The following is a 12274-nucleotide window of genomic DNA, read 5'->3' on the forward strand; positions in this document are numbered from 1 at the left end:
ATTATAAAATGGTAGGCCTGTGGAGTTGGAAATCCACTTGAATGAGACGGATCGTGCCCACATTCCCTAGAAGGGTGATGAGGTAGAATGGGAAGAACAACATGAAAAGGGGACTCCTCCAGTGGGGAAGTCAGTGAATCCCATGAGAATGAAGTTGGTTACCGTGATGAGCTTAATCTGGGCCATGAATTCAATGGAGACTGCTGGTCTAGGGGTGAGAATGAATTAAAATCAAATCCCAATTCCTCGTAGAAATTGTAGTCATGGGTCTATTTATAAAGCTTGTTTACCAGAAATCAAGAATCTGGTTGATTCTCCTTGAAAATTTGCTGAATTTTGGGAATTGAACGTTGAGCATTTGAATCAATTCTGGTTTATCTTTTGGAAATTTCTGTGAAGAGATAGGTGATCTTAAATTTTGTCGGGACCAAGGACAGAAACATTGCAATCTCATATCAGACTGGAGTGTCTACTATTCACACTTGGAATTAAGCCGCTAGAGTTGGAGAAGTTCTCCTTTTTAGATATCTTTTTAGACCTGTAAGCCATTTCCTTGTTCCTTCCACACATTGATCTCCTAAAATAGATAAATTTAAACTCTTCCTTTCATGAATGCGTTTCACAAGTTGGAAAATGATGAATCTGCCCTCCCTGCTGGCTATTTTCCTAAAGTTAATATTTACATATTGCTCTTTTTTTTTTACATGTTGCTCTTATGGTTACATGATTATTCAGACAGGCAGTAAAATTGCCTAGCCAGTATTAATTAATAAGTAAATATCTTTATCATTCCAGCTCAGAGGCCAACCTCTTCAACATATTACATTTTAGTCTTCCAACCAGTTTTTAAAAAATTTTTATTGTCAAACTGATGTACAGAGAGGTTACAGTTTCATACGTTAGGCATTGGGTACATTTCTTGTACTGTTTATTACCTCCTCCCTCGTTCCCCCCTCCCCCTTCCAACCAGTTTTGACATACTGATTTTAAATATGTTCAAAGTTGTAGACCTGTTGTATATCAGTTTTATGTGGCTTTGGAAACATTTTCTAACCCCTTTGTGATTTAATCCATAATGTAGAATTTCAAATCCGTCATTTGGGAAGTGTAGGCTTGCATCATAGGGTGACTTTGAGTATCATCTAATTTTGTATCTGTCAGGGTTGAGCAGAAATGCTCAACATGGAAGAGGCAAACAGTGTAAGACAGAATTTTTTTTTTTTTTGCTATTGTTATAATCAGTTTTAGAAAGGTGATTTCCTGAATGATATTGCATTTTCATCACATGTACTTTGCTGTGCTGCTGCCAGTATATCTTAAACATTTTTTCTCTCTCTACGTTAATACTTGTAACTTTATCTATAGATACATACATATATTTAAGTAATTAAATATATTTTAACTCTCATTAAAGTAAATAAAAAGTCACCCCTTGTCTTTTCTTCTCTCATTTTTTTTTTTTTTTGCCAGTCCTGGGCCTTGGACTCAGGGCCTGAGCACTGTCGCTGGCATCGTTTTGCTCAAGGCTAGTACTCTGCCACTTCAGCCACAGCGCCACTGGCCGTTTTCTATATATGTGGTGTTTGGGAATCGAACCCAGGGCTTCATGTATACAAGGCAAGCACTCTTGCCACTAGGCCATATTCCCAGCCCCTCTTCTCTCATTTTTTTCTACCAAGTTAAAAAGAGTCAGTTTTTTTTTATTCCATTCATGTAACAGTATCTCTGTGTCTACTTAAGTCTTATTACTTTCCCTGTGGGTTGGTTATAAGAAGAGTTAAATGGTGTTTCACTATGGTGATTGTATACATGTCAAACATGAAATTACTAGTATGACTGGTGATATATAGAGAGATATGTCTCTAAACATCTGTCACTTCTAGGAAAGGATCTCAAACACTAATGAAATGAATGATTAATTCTTGTGCTGTAGCATTTGGTAAAATAGTTGTGTTTAGTTTCTTTTATATTTGAGCCATGATCATCTCTGTACTTCCTAAAGTTCCTTGTTGCCACAGGCCATGGAGTTGAGTCATATCACTTATCCATGCTGGCTGCTAACTACTTTCTTTATGCCTCCAGGATCCTCATCATGAAAATGACGAATATCTAAGGCACTCTTGGGAGTTACTGCCTGGAAACCCACCTCCACTTCTGCTTTGTTCTAGAATGTTCTGCTTCACAAATTGTTGGCAGTAAGCCACTGGACAGATAACATTAGTCTTATCTGTGGGTGAGCAATGGAGACCAGACATGGAAAATGATGTGTACACCTCACTTGTGAAGGGGCCAGGGTCCACATTCATATCTGCTGACTCCATTCACCTACACTGCTCCTCCATTACCCGGATGCTTAATACCACATCTACATCCCCTCAATTTGAAATTTTCTAATTCATGGTCTTTGAATCCATAACCAAATTTGTGAGTATTAACATTTGATGCCTAAGACATTTCAGTTCCACCAGCACAAGCACGAATTTTAATTTGTCATAGCACAAAAGGATTGGGAACATGAGCATGTTTTGGCTAGTAATTACTGAATATAATTTATTGCTTCTTAAGCTAGATAATATGAGACCTTCAGGTCTCATGAATGAATCATCCTTCCTAGATTCTGAAAATAGCCATTACTGATCAAGGCAAGGTTCTTCTTTTTGTTTTTTTGTTAGTACAGGGCTTGCATTAATGTCCTTGTACTCTTGTTTGGCTTGCTTCCTTACCCTACAACCGGAACTGTATTTCTAGTTCAACATTTTGCTGGTTAATTGGAATTAGAGTCTGGTGAGCTTTTCTTTTCACGCTCACTGTGAACCTTGATCCTCAGAGCTCAGCCTCCTGAGTAGCTAGGATTAGAGGTTTGAGTCATTAGTATCCAACTTTCCATATGATTTGAATATTTTCTTTGCCATGCCCCAACCCATCTCCTCCTGTCCTTAAAGGGTTCTATTCCAGAGTATTTAATGCACTCATGCCACATGATGAAATAAATTCTGTCTTATTTCTTTTTTCCATATGGATTGCATTTTGTGATTTGTCTATGTAATGCTGGAAAATATAGCTTGTGATTTATGAGTTTATTAGTCTTCTTTGATATGTTGGTACAGGTTCAGCTCATCCCTTTTGCTAAAGATTTTGAATGCTTTGCATATATTATCTTATTTAGTCCTGAAAATAATGCTTTAAGTAATTTTTATAATCTGTTCTTAGCAAGCAGAAATCTAAGCCTCTTGCAGGCTAATTTATCTAAGAAGAGGTGGTTGTCAGGAAATTCTGTTCTGTATCTATGAGCACTTTTGTCTCTCGCTGTATTTTATGATTCATGGAATTAAACAAATCTCCCTGCAGTTAGTCAGATCCTTCTCGCTTTGAAACATAGAAGAAGTTAGTTACTATCAATTTCTTTTTTAAATACGATTTTACTTTCTATTGTTATTATAAGGGTGACGTGTAGTTGTATAAGTCAGGTAATGAGTACATTTCTTTTTGGACAATGTCACCCTTTCCCTTGCTGAATTTCAACTTCCTTTTTAGCACTAGATTCTGAAATTATCAAAGTCCATTTTCTATTTATCTTATAGCTAGTTCTTGAGGTGCCCTCTGTTGAGGGGCTAGAATTCTTCAAAGCATCTCACTAGAAACTTGGTGGGATGAGATTGGGGTGCAGATGCACTCACAGTGGGTTTGTGCCCACACATCTAGGCCTGCCTCATGCTCACTCTAGCCCTTCCTGTGATTTTGCAGGTTGGTTATAGACACAATCATGTAGATAAATGAAGACTTGAATAGTTAACAAAACCACCCAACTCTGTACATGCCTAGAATGGTGCAGATTCAACATCTGAACCAGGACTCTCTGACTCTATACTCTTATCACATGGACCAGATAGGAAAGAGAATCAATACTTTATGCAAACCCAATCCCTAAATGTTTCAAACAAAATTATACCTGTAACTTCCATGGGAGAAGATGATTACTATTGAGGGTTTTACTCTGGAAAGCAGTGTGGAGGTTCCTCAAAAGGCTAAACATAGAGCTCCCCTATGACCCAGCAACCCCATTTCTGGGCATTTACCCAAAGGATCATAAACAAGACCATACTAAAGCTACCACCACAACCATGTTCATAGCAGCATTATTTACCATCACTGAAATATGGGACCAACCCAGATGCCCCTCAATAGATGAATGGATGAAGAAAATGTGGTACCTATATACTAGGGAATTCTATGCTTCTATCATAGAAGAATGACACTGCCCCATTTATAAGGAAATGAAATGACTTGGAAAAAAATTATACTAAGTGAAGTGAGCCAGACCCAAAGAAACATAATCTCCATAGTCTCCCTCATGGGTAATAACTAGTGTATATATAGGGTAGTCCTAGCAGATGACCACAATAGCTCAGTAGCTATGTACATATGATCACATAAGATGATGCTAAGAGAAATGATCTCCAAAATATGGAAACAAGTGGTTTATTATTGATGTTGTTTTTGTTTTTTTGCCAGTCCTGGGGCTTGAACTCAGGGCCTGAGCACTGTTCCTGGCTTCTTTTTTGCTCTGCCACTTGAGCCATAGTACCACTTCTGGCCTTTTCTATATATGTGGTGCTAAGGATTCAAACCCAGGGCTTCATGTATACAAGGCCAGCACTCTTGCCACTAGGCCATACTCACAGCCCTGACGTTGTTATTTTTAATGTACTATGTGAAATTATTTCTTTTTTCTTCTCTTTATTCTCCCTATGGTTTAGCCTGTTTTGTCCTGGTTTGATTCTGATACCCTGAGTATTTTATATATATTTCATCTGAATTAGGGAAGAAGGGGAACATTAAAATGGTGAGACAAAGTGTAAAAGGTGAACCAATGCAACAGCAATACTTATGAGACAGTATGTTGTACAACTGTACAACTCAGGGGCAGGAGTAGGGGAGGAAGGAAGGTGGGAGAAAAATGACAGAGGGGGTAGCAAGTGGGACAAGAAATGTACTCACTACCTAATGTATGTAATTGTAACCCCTCAGTACATCACCTTGACAATAAAAATTTTAAAAATGGGAGAAAAAATAAGACAATACAATGAGTTTTTTTTTTTTTTTTTTTTGCCAGTACTAGGGTTTAAACTCAAGGCCTTGATCTCTTGCCTGGCTTTTTTAAAAACTTAAAGTCAAGGCTGGCATTTTCTCATTTGAGCCATGCCTCCACTTCTTTCTTTTTTGTTAGCTAATTGGAGATCTGCTGGAACTGGCTCTGAATGTTGATTCTTAGACCTCAGTCTCCTAAGTAACTAGAATTACAGGCATGAATCCCTGGTGCTCAGATTAATTTGGATTTTTTTTGTTAAGTAATTTACAGGGCAATGTCTTTCTATGCTCTGCAACCTAGAGTTAACATTTCAAGGTAACGATTTAAGTGTTTCAACATTTACTTAGTGATATATAAACCTTTAAAATTAAACCTGTAAGTTTCAATCAATTTGCCCTACACCTACTTATATATTTCATGCAAGTTTACATCCGAGGCTGTAAACAGTCTGGTGGGTTGACAGTTCTGATGGAAAGGTAAGATCCTCTGCTTAATTTACCTTCTCTGTACCAGCAGGTACAGAGCTAGTGTCCTAATAGGTTTCAATGTTATAGATATGTCTCACTTACCAAGTGGAAGAATCCAATTGGATGTATCTTGGGTTTGAATTTAAAACCAATATAAGGCTGATAAAACATTTTTGCAGAAAACAGGGAAGAATGCTCAATCAGATGACTGTGGTTGGTCAATTTTAGATTTTCTCTTCAACCCAGAAAACCAGTGCGCATTAAAATGTTTTAGGGAGTGGTTCTGCAGGAGCTATGCCATGGGATTGAAGGTTTTCTGTCTATCATGAGTAAGCACCTGGGATTGCCCCAAGGACTTCTGGGAAAACCCAGCCCTACCCAGGGAACATAAACTCAGAAGAGGCTCATTATCTCATCCTTGCCACGTATCTTGGAGGGAAAAAGCAAAGCTTCCGTGATTTCATGGCAACTGCTAAGCCTCTAGGTCTCAAAGCTCAGCTGAGCTTCTGTAGGGAACACACATAGCTGTTTTTGTCATTAACACCCTTATGACTTATACTTAGTGATCGTGACAGTACTGAAACCTAGAGCAAAAGACTTTGGGTGAAGCTATCTTTTTTTTTTTTTTTGCCAGTCCTGGGGCTTAAACTCAGGGCCTAAGAACTGTCCCTGGCTTCTTTTTGATCAAGGCTAGCACTAGCACTTGGGCCACAGTGCCACTTCTGACCTTTTCTACATATGTGGTGTTGAGGAATTGAACCCAGGGCTTCATGTATATGAGGCAAGCACTCTACCACTACACTATATTCCTAGCCCCAAGGATGAAGGTATCTTTACACTGCATCTGCCTTAGTCTTGATGTCAAATTGCCAGTCAGAGGCTGAACTCCAGCTGCATTATCTGCTCAGAGTTTCATAAGAAATGAGTCTGGGTTGTTCTAAACATGCTTTATTTCCACCTGTAGAGAGGAGCTTCATAGCTCCACTCTGCTAAAGACCCATTTCTAGGTCTCTATGTTCAAGATTCTTTATTCCATCTCTTTGTCTCATGTTGTGTGTGAAACCTACCATTTCTTTGTTAGGACCATACATTTGCTCTCCTCCTCAGTTCACTAGTTTCTTCTCATCTCCCTCAACCCCCTATGTTCTACTACAGAAATAAATAAGGTAAATTCTCAGTGGCTTAAGACAACAGGCATTTCTTTTGTCCTTTGGTACTTTTTTCCCCACAGTGCCACACCATTCAATCAGGGCCATTAAGCACAATTCTAAAGTGTGTGTGTGTGTGTGTGTGTGTGTGTGTGTGTGTGTGTGTGTGTAGGTGGAAAGATAGGTAGAACCTTGATACAACCTCATCTCAGTTCTCCCCATAAGGTCTCCTAATATTTTCCTTTTGCTCTCGGAGTCCTTTAATGTTTCCTTCATAGAATCCAGAGGAATTGGATAAAATGTGTATCAAAATTTATAATTATTTTGTTAAAAAAAACTCCATTGGCACTTAGAATCAAGCCTGATTTCTTACTGTGGCTTGTGTGATCTGTGATCCTAGGTGCTCGTTTTTCTGCCTATATCTTTGTTGTTGTTTTCAGATCCTCTTAGCTTCTGTTTATTCCTTGAGAGCCCAGCTTACTCTTGTCTCAGGACTTTAGTGCTTGTGGTTCCTGCTGTCTGAAATGCTCCTTACATAACAAGACGTTTTCATGCCTTCTTTTCCATGCAGGTCTCAGTGTAAATGCTGTATCAGAGAGACCCTTTTTGACCTCCAGGAATCCCCTTCTCTGTTTCTTTATACCACTACTTTCCCTTGCCTCTGCCTCCTAGAATGAGAACAGGGATATTTTGTTTTTCTTGTTCATTGTTGTATCCCCACCTAGGATAGTTCCAAGCATATTCTAGTCACTCAACAAATATTATTAATTCAACTCATCAAAGAGGGCATCCTTAATGTTTCTGTCATCCAATCTGAAAAGTCAAACACCTTAGTAGAAAATTAAACAAAGTATATCCTTGTGTGCACAAATATGGACAATGATTATTCCAGTTAAAAATAAAGGAAAACGGGCAAAGGTTATGAATCCTGAAATTACTAAAGAAGAGATGAAAATGGTTAAAAAGATGAAAACATCATAACAAATAAAAAAATACAAATTTATAGATCCATGAGATACTTGTTTGCCTTTATAAATCACTGGACAGTCTAAAGAGGGCCCCAATCCTTGCTGTTGACAGGGGTTCCGTCACACACCTTCATGGAATGTGGGGTCTGGGGAGTATCTTGAAGGCAGTTTATTAATTGTATGAAATTCCTTTCTCCCCAGAGCTATAGGAAATTTCCCCAGGATATAATCATGAATGTGCATAAGGATTTATGATAGTGATAATGTTATTTCTTTTTAATAACGAGAAACATCAAAGTGCCCAATTTATTTAGATGTAGTAGCTTAGTTTAGATGTAAGGATCCTGAGAATCTAATACCATAAGCATTTCCCAGCACACACACACACACACACACACACACACACACACACACACTTGCTTTTAGTTCTTGAATATTGCATGAGTATAATAAAAATGAGCCACTTTCCACTCAGGCAAAGGGAAAATTCCCCAAGATAAAAGATTAAAAGCCAGATTTTCATAAGGGTGGCTTAGCCATATAAACTATTCCCAACAGTGCTAAGTGGGGAGAGAGCCCGAGATTGCTCATTAAAAAGGTAAGAAAGGTGGTCTGGTGCACAGGGTTGCATTGTGGGTGGTAGGTGTGGGCACTAGATGGTAAGAAAACAGTGGGCAGGGGTATACATGAGAGGACTGTAAGTGTTCATCATCAAAAATAAAAAAAATGGTGGCTTCTACATTTTCAAAATGAAATTTATTATGATTTCTTCTCTGACAATATCATTTGTATGTAGAGTCACTGTTTGGTTTCCTTGGAGGTTTAGCTCCAAGTTTTAATCCGTTGACACACAGGATGCTTGCATCAAATGCCAAGGCATTTGCATATGACTTGTACACATCCTTCCACACATGATGAATCAGCTGTAGATGACTAGCAACTTCCTACAACTTAGTTACCTGCAAGTTACTTAAGCAACATTAACTAGCCATCTGTAACTAGTTATCATAGGGTTCTTTTTAGAAATTAAAGACAAGAGAAGTGTCTACTTGTTTAGTAAAGATGTAACTCTTTTGGACGTTTTCTATCTAGATTGGCTGAATCCATGGGTGTGGAACTTGTACACTCGGAAGACCAAGTATTTTTTTTTTTTATTACAAAGGTGATGTACAGAGAGGTTACAGTTACATAAATGGGATAATAAGTATATATTTTTTGGACAGTGTCATCACCTCTTCCCACCCTCTCTCCCAGTTTTTCCCTCCCCTCCCCACCTACAAGTTGTATTGTTCATTTTCAACATAGTGTCCAATGAGTACCACTGAAAAACATGATTCCATTTCATATAACATTTATAACATGATATAATAGTATTTTCAATATAAGTTTTTTTGGGGCGGGGGGAGAAGTTGTCTCCTGTACCCAAGAGATTAAGGATTTCCACATTTCAGAAAAAAAGAAATTGTTCAGAATGTCTTGCCTTTAGAACATAATGGCTTCCCTAGATCTTGCTCAAGTTCATGTGTTACACTGAAAGAGAAAGTCTCACCCACTTGGTGGAAAGTTTTCAAGTTAGTCCTGTCCTTTCCTGTGGATGGCCAGTCCTTTAGGACAGACAGAGTGTCTGTATCTGGTGCTAATGGCATTCATGAGCTGCTCTATGGGAAGTCTTTCAACATCTTAGGGTAATGCAGTGGCTTACGGTGCTCTTATCACTCAAGTGATAGAGGCCATTAACAGTTGATCCCTTTCTCATTTATATACCCCATGAAACAGTATAAAATGACTTCTGGGGGGTCGGGAATGTGGCCTAGTGGTAGAGGGCTTGCCTTGCATACATGAAGCTCTGGGTTTGATTCCTCAACACCACATATATAGAAAAAGCCAGAAGTGGCGCTGTGGCTTAAGTGGAGAGTGCTAGCCTTGAGCAGAAAGAAGCCAGGGACAGTGCTCAGACCCCGAGCCCAAGCTCCAGGACTGGAAAAAACAAAACAAAACAAAAATTGGCTTCTAAAACCAAGTTTAAAGGTTGCCAGTGCTGATAGAACATCATTCTGCATGGATATCATTCATATCTGACCATATTCTGCAGGTTGACTATGGATTATTTTGCGTAAGCCTGCAGACCATTCCAGGAGGTGGGTATAGAAAAGGGACATTACTCATGGAAGTTCACAAAGTAGGGGGAAGATCTGAACACAGGTGCACTGTCAGAACTTATGTGTTAAATAAGTATGGTCTCATGGGCTTTCCTTCAACTGTTTACAGGACTCTTTTGAATGGTAAGATTATACTGGTTTAAGTTTTTTCCTTTACATTTTTTTTAAAAAAACATTGCCCACATATTCTTCAGTGACTACGTTCTATTAATTATTGATTAAATGACACAGGCAGTGCAGCACAGAGGGTAAGAGTCAGTCATTTGTGCAAGTGCGGTGATGCCTGTTTGTAATCTCAGCACTATGGAGGTGAAGGCAAGAGGATTGTGAGTGTGAGGTTAGCTTGGGCAACAACACGTTTCAAAAGAAAAAAACTAGCTAGGTATGGTGGTGCACTCCTATAGTCAGAGTTACTCAGGAGGCAGAGCAGGAAGGGGGGGAGTCTATAAGGATAGCAAAATATGACAAAATGGGCTAGATTATATATGAATCTGTAAGCCCTCTGTACCACACTTTGACAATAAAGAAAAAGGCTAGAGCATGGCTTAAATGGTAGAAGAGTACATGAGCCACACGCATTAGATTCTGGCTCTGACTTTTTGCTTACTTATTGGTAGCATAGAACAACCATAGGGACTACCTCATAGGATTTTTATGAGGAATCAATGAGTTGAGTATAAATAAAGTGAGTGTGGTGTTCCAGGGCTTTATGTACAGCCAATTAAAATATGAGTTGAATAAAAGAGAAAGCATGTTTCTGGGACTTTGTGTAGTTACTTATTTTACTTTACTTGTGTCTCATAAATGAGACTGGACAGAAAGGGCTATTGTAGATTGTTAATCAACTCCTCAGAGTGCACAACACTTCTGTATCTCCCTCCTTCCCAGGATGAGGCTGAGGTACGGTGGGGGCTGCCTGACAGAAACGGGTGAGTGAGGAAGAGGTGAGAACACTAATAGCCACTTAGGTGGCTCTTTTCTGATGGGATCACTCCTCTGGAGGTTGGAGAACCCTAATTAGAAGCTCAGGGCCTGATTAGAAACTCCACTCAATGGCAATCTGCTTGTCTCATTCTTCTGGGATGAAGGGTCTAGGCCAGGCTAGAGCAGGGAACCCATGCCTATTAGTTAGTGTTCCCATCAATGCTGGGACTTAAGAGCTACAGGCGTTGAAGATGCGATTTGCTCTGGTCTTCCAAAGCTGTACATAGGGACTACATTCTGCCCACACCCATCCAGCCTTCTCATCTCGGAAGACCACCTGGTTCTGCTAAAGGTGAAGGGTGGCTGGAATATATACAATACATGTAATATATATGGTTGGAAACCATTGTCAGGATTGGAAATGTACTTAATGGCCTAAATCTTGGTTTCCTGTCATCCTTGATTGGCTTTTATTTTTGTGTCTTTAGCAAGTAGGGTCAAAGCTAAGTGTATTCGTGTGTGTTGCAGGGGTGGGGGGATACAATGGCTGGGGTTTATTACCTTCATTTTTCTCTTGCAGTGACACAAGACTTTAGAATTGTTGGGTATCTCTGGGCTTTATGTGTAACAGGAGCCAAAGCTAATCTCAAATCTGCTTTCAGTCATTGTTTTAGCATCAGAAGAGATAAGATAGCTGAGACCAAATGGAAAAGCAGGAAGGCTATTTAGAGGTTCTTGTTCACTCTCTGAGAAGCTTGGTAAAAGTATTTGGAATGATTCAGCAGAGAGAGCTGAATGTTTAGCTAGGCTCAAAAACAGCACCAACTTCTTTGCGTAATTTGAGTAATTTCTTCAGCTTTGCAGTTGTTCAGGCTCCAGAGATGTGATTTGTCAGAAAGAGTTGCTGTCAGCTCAGAAATCAGCTGTTAATGGTGTTAGAGAGCATAATTCTGCTCTGGGTGGCAGATAAATCTTACATCCTTGTAGCTTATAAGGCCATTTCTGTGACTGGCTGAGTTTTCTCTAAGGAACAGAGAACCGAGACCTCCCATTTAGGAACTGATCAACTGGAGGTAACTTTAAGAGAAGCTCTAAGATTAGTGGTGAAAGCCTAAGGCAGCTGACAAGGACTGGTGCTCATCCTCTGTATGTCTTTTTCTTCTAGGGACTTCCATGCCCAAATATCTCTCCCCATCCATTCTCAAAGGGTAATGGGGGTGCATCCACCTCTATTACTTTCTGAGAAGCAGGGGTCTTTGAAGTTCAGGGGTCAGTAAAGCTGTGCTAAATGGGAACAGCCCAGGCTACAGGAGGGTGGGGTTCTGCACACTCCAGCCATTCTCATTGGCTGATGGTATCTGAGCAGGATTTTCCTTATCTGGGGACTTTTCTTTCCACTTGTGTAGGCTGAGAGTAATGCTGTCTCATCTGTGTGAAGGCAATGTGGTGCTGGTGCTGGTGGTGGTAGAACCATGGCTCTCAGAGACTACTTGAGTGTCAAGATTTTACTACACATTTA

This window comes from Perognathus longimembris, chromosome 13, assembly GCF_023159225.1.
Source record: "Perognathus longimembris pacificus isolate PPM17 chromosome 13, ASM2315922v1, whole genome shotgun sequence".
Taxonomy (NCBI): Eukaryota; Metazoa; Chordata; class Mammalia; order Rodentia; family Heteromyidae; genus Perognathus; species Perognathus longimembris.